The sequence below is a fragment of the Rutilus rutilus genome (genome assembly GCF_951802725.1).
Source record: "Rutilus rutilus genome assembly, chromosome: 4".
NCBI classification, from domain to species: Eukaryota; Metazoa; Chordata; class Actinopteri; order Cypriniformes; family Leuciscidae; genus Rutilus; species Rutilus rutilus.
Window position 1 is genome coordinate 40,944,540 of NC_140212.1, and position 9,987 is coordinate 40,954,526.

A 9,987-nucleotide genomic window follows, 5' to 3' on the forward strand; every position below is an offset into this window, starting at 1 on the left:
CCTGTTCCCGAGCCGGTGCCTGTTCCCGAGCCGGTGGTGTCTGTTCCTGGGCCGGTGGTATCTGTTCCTGAACCGGTGGTGTCTGAACCGGTGGTGTCTGTTCCTGAGCCGGTGCCTGTTCCTTGGCCGCCCGAGGGGTCGTCTCCACCCTGGCCGCCCGAGGGAGAGTCTCCGCCCTGGCCGCCCGAGGGAGAGTCTCCGCCCTGGCCGCCCGAGGGAGAGTCTCCGCCCTGGCCGCCCGAGGGAGAGTCTCCGCCCTGGCCGCCCGAGAGAGAGTCTCCGCCCTGGCCGCCCGAGGGAAAGTCTCCGCCCTGGCCGCCCGAGGGAGAGTCTCCACCCTGGCCGCCCGAGGGAGAGTCTCCGCCCTGGCCGCCCGAGGGAAAGTCTCCGCCCTGGCCGCCCGAGGGAGAGTCTCCGCCCTGGCCGCCCGAGGGAGAGTCTCCGCCCTGGCCGCCCGAGGGAAAGTCTCCGCCCTGGCCGCCCGATGGACTGTCTGCTCCGCCCTGGCCGCCAGATGAACTGTCACTCCCTGTCCCCGTTTCCCTCCATGGAACTGGCCCCCCTTCCCTCCCCTCCCCCTGATCCTCCACCACTCCACCTCCCGCCTGGATTTTTGTTTGGTCTGTCACGTCTTGTAGTGTCTGGTAGCCGCTCCGTAGAGGGGAGGTTATGTCACGGTGTGGGTTTTGTGTCTTGTTCCTTGTTAGTGTCTGTCATATTATTCCCTGCTTGTCATGTGATCCTGCCATGTGTCTTGTCATGTTCAGTTGTTCCCCGTTATGTTGATTAGTCTTCACAGGTGTTTCAGTTTACCACGCCCCCTTGTTATCTTGTTTAGCTTGTGTTCCCTGTGTGTATATATACCCTGTTTGTTTTAGTATGTGTCACGGAGTCCTTGTCTATTTTTCACACCATTTCGGTATTCTGCCTTGTTGCCGGTTTTGTATTTGTTTTATGTTTTGGACTGCTTCTTTGGTTTTGACCCCTGCCTGGACTGTTTGTGAGTAAGGATTTCCCTATTAAACATTTCATACTGCACCCTTGGATCTTTCCCTTCTTCCCGAGTGTGGATCGTGACAGATTATCCATAATAATCCATTCCCAATATATACATATTAATAGTCATTCACACATAATATATTTAGCACATCATTTTTTCATTTGAATACACACATGTACACTTATTCACACTAGACAATGGTTTTGTCAGCTTCCGGTTTCGCCACTCGATCGTTCGTTTTGGCCGGCGCAAGACTGACTACGCCCACACAGACAAACAACATGGACGAAACGACAAGACAGTGCAGTGTAAGTGTATAAAAAGACCGGGGAATGAATATGGAAGGGAGAGTGGAGAAATGGATGAATGTCCATGTGCTATTATCATCGCGTGTGCACCCGCTCCTATGATAGCGGCAAAGAGAGGGAGGAACGAGACGTTGACTAATTAGGGCAGTATGTATATTCATCCACGAGTAATTACCTCATGTTGCAGTATGATAACACATGGCCCCATGTTGCAAGGATCTGTACACAATTCCTGGAAGCCGAAAACATGAAACAGTTCTTGCATGGTCAGCATACTCACCGGACATGTCACCCCTTGAGCATTTTTGGGATGCTCTGGATTGGCGTATACAACAGCGTGTTCCAGGTCCTGCCAATATCCAGCAACTTCGCACAGCCAATGAAGAGGAGTGGACCAACATTCCACAGGCCACAATCAACAACCGGTTTTTCTTTCCTTTTTTTTCGGACCCCCTAATATAGTAAAACAGCACATTTTAGAGTGGCCTTTTGTTGTGGCCAGCCTAAGGCACACCTCTGCAATAATCATACTGTCTAAGGATTTCTGTCTGTGGCATCTTGATATGCCACACCTGTTAGGTGCATGGATTATCTCGGCAAAGGAGAAGTGCTCACTAACACAGATTTAGACAGATGAATGAATGTGATAAGGAGTATATTGTATTGAATACAAAAGCGTACCAGTAGCCAATGAAGTCTGTGTAAAATTGGAGTAATGTGAGAAGATTTCTTTGTGTATGTGAGGACCCTAGAGTTCTGAATATATTGGATCTTATTTGTAGATGAATTGGGTTAGCCATAGAAGAGAGAATTGTAGTAGTCAAGCCGTGAAGTGATGAAAGCGTGAACCAGAGTTTCAGCATCATTGATTTTCAGAAATGGACGTAAGCAAGCGATATTGTGAAATAGGTGTGTATATAGGTGAAATAAGGCTGACTTGGTGAGCAGGGAGATGTGTGGAAGGAAGGAAAGAGAGGAATCAAAGATTATACCAAGGTTTTTGACAGTGGTGAAAGGTTGAACCAAAACTCCAGCAATGTTAACAATGTCAACACAGAAACGGGATGTAATTTGAGGTGAACCAATAAGAAGTAAATCTGTTTTATCAGTGTTGAGTTTGAGAAAATTACTGGTCATCCAAGCATTTATATGATCAATACAAGCTGATATGGAATTTGTGGGGAAAGGAGCATTGCGTTGAGAATGGATGTATAGTTGGGTGTCGTCTGCATAGCAATGGAATTTAAAGCCATGATGACGGATGATGTTACCTAATGGGAGCATTTAGATGATGAAGAGAAGTGGCCCAAGAACAGAACCCTGGGGAACACCGTGTGGGACAGAGGCAGTAGTGGACTTAGCCTGGCGGATAGAGATGTAATGCTGGCGATCAGACAGGTAGGAGGTGAACCAGGCTAGGGCAGTTCCAGAAATACCATTGTGAGATGAGAATACTCTGAGAGATTGTCGAATGCAGAGGAAATATCTAGAAGAATTAGAATACTGGTGGCCGTGGTCCGTGGTCCGTGGCCATAAGGAGATCATTGACCACCCTAAGGGGCCGATCACACCTAACGCGTTTTTCAGGTTCGAAAACGCGAGGTGCACAGTTTTTACCATCAAACAGAACAAGCAGTGCACTGCATTTTTTATGTTGCAAGGCGCAGCAGGCGGTAAAACGCGAGGCGCAGCAGGCGCATAAACAGCGCGCAGAACGCTCGCTGCCATAGGAAATCAATTGAAAATAGGCGCCTCTCACTGCAAAAAACGTGTCCGGTGTGATCGGCCCCTAAGAAGTGTTGTCTCAGTGCTGTGGAGGGTGTGAAAACCGGATTGAAAACATTCATAGCGGTTGTTATATGACAAATGTGTTTGAAGCTGAGCAGTGACATCTTTCTCAAGCAGTTTCGAAAGAAATGGTAGATTTGAGATTGGTCTGTAGTTGGCCATGTCAGAGGGGTCAAGGCCAGGTTTCTTTAGGATCGGAGTGACAGCAGTAGTTTTTAATGCCAGAGGAACAGCACCAGTTCTTAGTAGTTGGGAGATGAGAAGTGAAATCGGCAGTGAAATTATAATTGCACATTTTTTAAGTAAAGTAGAAGGAGCGGGATCATGATGACAGGAAGATGCGTTTGTTTTGTTGATTAGCTCAGAGACATAAGCAGGGGTTGGGGTGGCAAAATCAGTGAGAGTACCAGGTGTAAAAGCAGTGGGGAAGTTGTGTGTGGAGACAGGGGAGATCATGGATGGGAAATGATTATGAATGCTATCAATTTTATTATGAAAGAAATGCAGGAATGACTCACAGAGGTCTGCTGAGTTACTTATGACAGGTGCTGGAGGGTTGGTGAGTTTATTGACTACAGAAAAAAAGCTTTAGGTCGAGAGGATGCATTATTAATAATAGTAGAGTAGTAACTAGAGCGTGCAGTGTTTATAGCAGATTTGTACAACTGGATATGGTCAGTGTAAGCAGTAAGGTGAACAGTCAAACCAGTTTTCTTGTAAAGGCCTTCAAGACGACGATCAGCTGTTTTTAGATTGCGAAGTGCAGGGGTAAACCAGGGAGATGTGTGTGTAGAAGGTACAACTCTACTTTTAAGAGGCGCATGTCAGTCAAGGGCTGTGGAAATACAGGCATTATATTTGGTAAGGATATCGAGAAACCTAGTGTGTTCAGTAATATGTATTCAGGCTTGAATAGGTACGGACAACCTTCGAAATTGAGCCACTCATTGTCGTGTTCGATATTAAACTCAGTCTCTGCCATCTCTTCTGCTCTCGTTTCTCTTCCGGCAATATAGATGTCGTGCTCTGTGCGGGATCTCTCGAGATCACCCGGTGTTGCTGAAAAAGTTTTTTAATCCACTCGTGTGATTATCTCAGAAGTTTAGGCCACCGCACAAGATTTGTGTCAACATAGAAAACATTTCATCACTGAATAGGTTTTTTCGTTTATTGAAATTGTGGTTTATATCAGCTGAATGTGCGGAACTCTTTTTAGAGAAGATAAGGCAATGTTTTTGTTGTTTGAAGATGGTGAGAGTGCGTGCGTGCGCCCGGGGCGCTCTTTCTGCTCGTTCTTATATGCGCACTGTCAAGTGCAGCAGTCATTCTATTCTGTGTGTGTGTGTGTGTGTGTGTGTGTGAGAGAGTTGGATGTTCTATAGTCTCACACTGCAAAAAATGTGAATCTTGGAAAAATAATCTTGGTTTCCATTTGAATTAGGATTTTTTTTCTTGTTTTCCATTCGAATTCAGATTTTTTTGCTTACCCCATTGGCAGATCATTTTGCTTGTTTTAAGCAAAAATGACTTAAATTACTTTATTTTTATCTTAAAACAAAACAGAATTTCTTATGTCATTTTACTTCTCTAGTAAATGCTTCTTGACTTAAGTAAGAAAAGCATTTTTTGCAGTGCATGCCTTCATTTGTGTGTGTGTTTGTTCTGAATTAAAATATCACTCCGCTGTTGTCTCCGATATATTGTCATTTTCTGCTCGTTCGGCACTTTGCAACAAACCTTGTTTCTGCCGCAACTTTCAGCACGTTTCCTATAACAATGTCTGAAGTTTGTGAGGGTTAACATTTAGATTTTTAACATCATTTGAGGCCTTATTCACACAGAGATGAGTTTAGCTGTATCAATGTAGCTCAAAAAAGGATTTGTAAAATTCACATTTCATGTGATATTTGTCCGTTTCTATCTGATATGTACGCTGCGGAAGCCCAGCCTGCCTGAGGAAGGCCTGGAATACACATATGTACTAGCCCAGTGGGGTAGTGAAACATATGGCAGTCCCTGAGGTAGTCCCAATCCGAGGGAAGTGGGAGCGTACTCAACAAACGAGTCTGTCAAGGGGAAGACACGGCTGAACTGCACGTGGCATCATGGGTCACCGTAGAGACCACTGGAAAAACACCCAGTCTTATAGCAATTCCTACTACAGGTAGCAGACCTGGCGCCAGGCGATCCGCCACGCCTGGCACCGGAGGGGTGATGGAGGAACTCACAAGGCTCACCAACGTAGGGTGCCAAAAGAGCAAAAGACGCACGTATCCGGCCGAGGCACGGAGTGGCGTAGCAAGCCGACATAACCTATTCCCCCGCACCACTGGCCGTAGCGAGTACTCGGGAGGAAACAGGTTCTACACGTAGACTATAAAACCTAGCGAACGTGTTAGGTGTCACCCAGCCCGCAGCTCTACAGATGTCTGTCAACGAGGCGCCTTGAGCCAAAGCCCAGGAAGCGGCAACACCTCTAGTAGAGTGAGTGTGCAACCTGGGAGGACAAGGCTCACCCAGAGACTCATACGCTTGGGTGATAGCATCCACTAACCAGTGGGCTAACCTCTGCTTGGAGACAGCCTTCCCCTTCTGCTGGCCTCCATAACAGACAAAGAGCTGATCTGAGGTTCTGAAGCTTTGCGTTCTGTCAATATAAACCCGCAAGGCGCGGACGGGACAGAGAAAAGCTAGGGCTGGGTCTGCCTCCTCCTGGGGCAGTGCTTGCAGGTTCACTACCTGGTCCACAAAGGGAGTGGTAGGAACCTTGGGCACATATCCGAGCCGGGGTCTCAATACAACATGAGAAAGGCCCGGCCCGAACTCTAGGCACGATTCGTCGACCGAAAAAGCCTACAGATCCCCGACCCTCTTGAAAGAGGCCAATGCTAACAGGAGCGCTGTCTTAATGGACAGGATATTAAGCTCTACTGTCGACAAAGGCTCAAAAGGAGGACTTTGAAGAGCTATAAGTACCAGAGCTAGGTCCCAAGAAGGTACAGAGTGCAAAACATGAGGTGGATTTAACCTCCTAGCACCCTTAAGGAATCTGATGATCAGGTTGTGCTTTCCCAAAGACTCACCTTCTACTGCATCGTGATGTGCGGCTATTGCAGCGACATACACTTTGAGGGTGGAGGGAGACAGCCTTCGCTCCAACCCATCTTGCAGGAAGGAAAGCACGACTCTGATCGGGCAAGTTCGGGGTCCTCCTGACGGGAGGAACACCATTTGACGAACAGGTTCCACTTCAACGCATAGAGGCGCCTCGTAGAGGGGGCTCTAGCGGAAGGGATGGTGTCTACCACTGCTTGTGGTAGGCCATCTAGAACCACCGCGTCCTGTCAAGGGACCAGACATGGAGTTTCCAGAGGTCTGGACGCGGGTGACATAGAGTGAGGAGGTCCTTTCTCAGAGGAATCGGCCAAGGAGGGGCTGTCGCGAGGAGCATGAGTTCCGTGAACCAAGTCCTGGTGGGCCAATTGGGCGCCACTAAAAGGACCTGCTCCTTGTCCTCCCTGACCTTGCACAGGGTCTGTGCAAGAAGGCTCACTGGGGGAAACGCATAGCTGCGCAGGTCCCGGGGCCAGCTGTGAGCCAGGGCGTCCGTGCAGAGGGTCCCCTCGGTCAGGGAGTAAAACCACTGGCAATAGGTCGTGTCTGGAGAGGCAAACAGGTCTACCTGTGTCGAGATAGTTGAGGATGCGAACGCCTTGTTCTCTCATGGGAACAAAGGCCGCCTCCGTGACTTTCAGAAGACACGGGGCGACAGGGCCAGCCGGAAGTGTAGGACTTTGTACTGACACACTCGACCATCAAAGCAAAACGTAGAAACGATCTATGTCGAGGAAGAATCGAGACGTGAAAGTACGCGTCCTTCAGGTTGATCGCTGCAAACCAATCCTGGGGACGGATGCATTCGAAAATGCGCTTCTGCGTGAGCATTTTAAACGGGAGTTGCAGGGCCCCGATTCAAAACTTGCAGGTCCAGGATTGGCTGTAACCCACCACCTTTCTTGGGTACAATGAAGTAGGGGCTGTTAAACCCAAACCTCATCTCGGCAGGAGGGACCGGCTCAATCGCGTCCTTCGCCAGCAGGACATCGATCTCTTCCCACAAGACAGGGGCACCCACTGACCGCGCACGGGTGAAGTGGACGCCCCTGAACTTGGGAGGCCGGCGAGCAAACTGAATTGCATAGCCGAACCGAATGGTGCGGATGAGCCATCGGGACGGACCCGAAAGCGCTAGCCAGGCTTCCAGATACCGTCTCAACAAACCCACCCGAACCACCGGCGTACCAGCGGAGGGGCAGCGAGGTGAAAGACAGGGACTCGGCTCTGGTGGCATTGTAGCGACCGAGAGCGGGGTCTGGGCGTTTTAACTTGACACCAACCTGCTTCCACCTGTGGGCAGACGGCAGAGAAGGCCCATGGGCATTCTGCTGCGGGCTGCCCGGTAGCAAGGGGAGGGGGAGAGACGAGGAATGAAGCCCTGACTCCTCGTGACCGGGTCTCTGCGCCTCCGGGCCCAGCTGCAGACAGGGGCAACGCAGCCAAGGCTGCGTCACTGCTATCCGCGAGCTGGGGAGAGGGGAACGGGAGTGGTGCCATTTGGGGGCGGAGCGCACTGCCATTCTGACCCTCTCGGACGGAGGAGACTGGTCTTACTGGTCTGCCAGACTCGACCGTGAGGGGAAACGAGGAGCGAGGCCCGGGGGCATCGAGTCCTGGTTTCCGCCTCCTCACCCAGCGAGAGACGAGAGTGACATGGCCGTAGCCCTCACTGTCATCTGAGCACTGGGGCCCGTGAGTGACTCAGAGGAAGTGGACTGCTCAAACTTTGGGTATCGCTGACTGGATGACCAGCGGCGGAACAGAAATGAAATTCTCCACCCGGCCCTCCCCCGGGGGAAGGAGTGGTGATGACACGCACTCCCGAAGAGCAGACATCACATACTCCGGGTCGCTCCTCTCTGGGTCGTTTCCCTTCCCTTTGCTGGGGGGGAAACGAACTCTGAGCGGGCTGGTTTTGAGGCGCTTCTGGACCACAGTGTGGACATCGTCTGACCGAGGGCCAGCGCTGTGACTAATCACGGTCAGTCACTAAGCGCAGCTCCACCCCGAATCAGAACTACCCACGTGCACTGAATGTGCAGGAGTAGTGAGAGAGGAAAAACTTCTGCAGATTTAGGCATGTTTGGCTTGCCATATTGGCACCAAAATGCTTCCATACTGCCAAAAATCCAGGCACTTTAGACCCAGGAAGTGTGGCTGTCAAGTCTGAATCTTCAGCACGAGAACACAGCATTACAGTAGGAACTCAGCATCATTTTCAGAGTATAACAGCCTTCTCTCTTATGTAGCGATCGACATCTGTGCTCCCCTGGGGCCCCGAATGAAATGCTTGGTCCCTCATGAGAAGGACCAAAATACCATTCCAAGCCTTTACGAGAAAGGGGAGACGAACAACGTGCCGACGTGGTCATGCACTCATGAGAGAACATGAACCACCCATGAACACAGTTCCACACACTGATTAGGCATGTGAAACAGCGATCATGACCGTCAACCAGGCATGCAAGACAGTGAACGTGGCCATCGCCTCGATGACACACGGCACGCTGAGCGTTCAAGCCCTCAGGCAGGACGAACAACGTGCCGACGTGGTCATGCTCTCATGTAGAGAGCACAAACCACCCACGAACACAGTCTCAGCATGTTTGCGATGCACTAGAGGAGTGAGTGGTTCGTGCTCACTGTAACCCTCAGATCACCAATGTTATTCGCTACAAAGTAGTAGAAACTAGATCGGGAAATAAGCAAAGGGACTCACCTCATATAGGCACGCGAGTCTTGATCCTGACCGCGCATCTTGAGCGCCGAATGACGCGCGCTGGGTTGCCGTGACAACCCACGCTGTCAACCGGCGCTCGACGGCACACGGCACGCAGAGCGGCTCGAGCCTTTAAAAAGGGGAGACGAACAACGTGCCGACGTGGTCATGCACTCCTGAGAGAACATGAACCACCCACGAACGTAGTCTCACACACTGATTAGGCATGTGAAACAATGAACGTGGCTGTCAAATGAGGACAGGAAACGATCGCATCCAGAAACACACGAGTGAAACGTCATCCTGAAAAGGACGTGATCTTCACTTGTGTTGCTCTTTCAGGAAGAAAGTACTCTCTTTATTGTGCTGAAGCACACAGGGACCCAACGCGGCAACACAGCGGGGAAACTGCAAGCCCGCTGTGCGCACTCAACTGTTTACCAGCTGTGAAAACAGCTTTTGAATTAACAGTGTGTAGACGCAGCCGGCAGACAGGAAATCGCGCGGTCGCTGAAAGGCTGTCACGCCAGCACAGAGAGATCCCTTCCCGAAACAGCAGACTCGTAGAGCATAAGATAGATACAATCTTAAAGCTCATTCACTCAGAGAGGACAACCGGTCGGCTCCGAAGCTAAAAGCATTATGCATGCGTTGCTTCCGCCTTTTCATACCCGTGCTGGTAGGCGGGCTGCGGAATACGAATCCTGCATGCCAATTTTCATTGGCTCGTTTTAATTCACTCGTAGGCAATTGGTCTCCCTAGCGTGATCCCAATTCGTCAGGGAACTCCCCCGACGACACGTCGGAGTTCCCAGGACGACAGGGAACTAGTGACTTTCTGGACAAACCTCAGTAACCTCCAAATGTTGGCAGTAATGTCTTGCGAGCGCAAGCTCTTTCTTTCTTCCTGCCGTCACTCTCTCTAGCTGTGTTTACCCTGTTCAGTGAATGACTGAGAAGGAGCAGCATTGTTTGTTTAAAACAATTAAAATACTATTTGACCTGTGGAAATGATTAAATCAACACTATTCTAAAAACTTTATTTGAGAAGTATT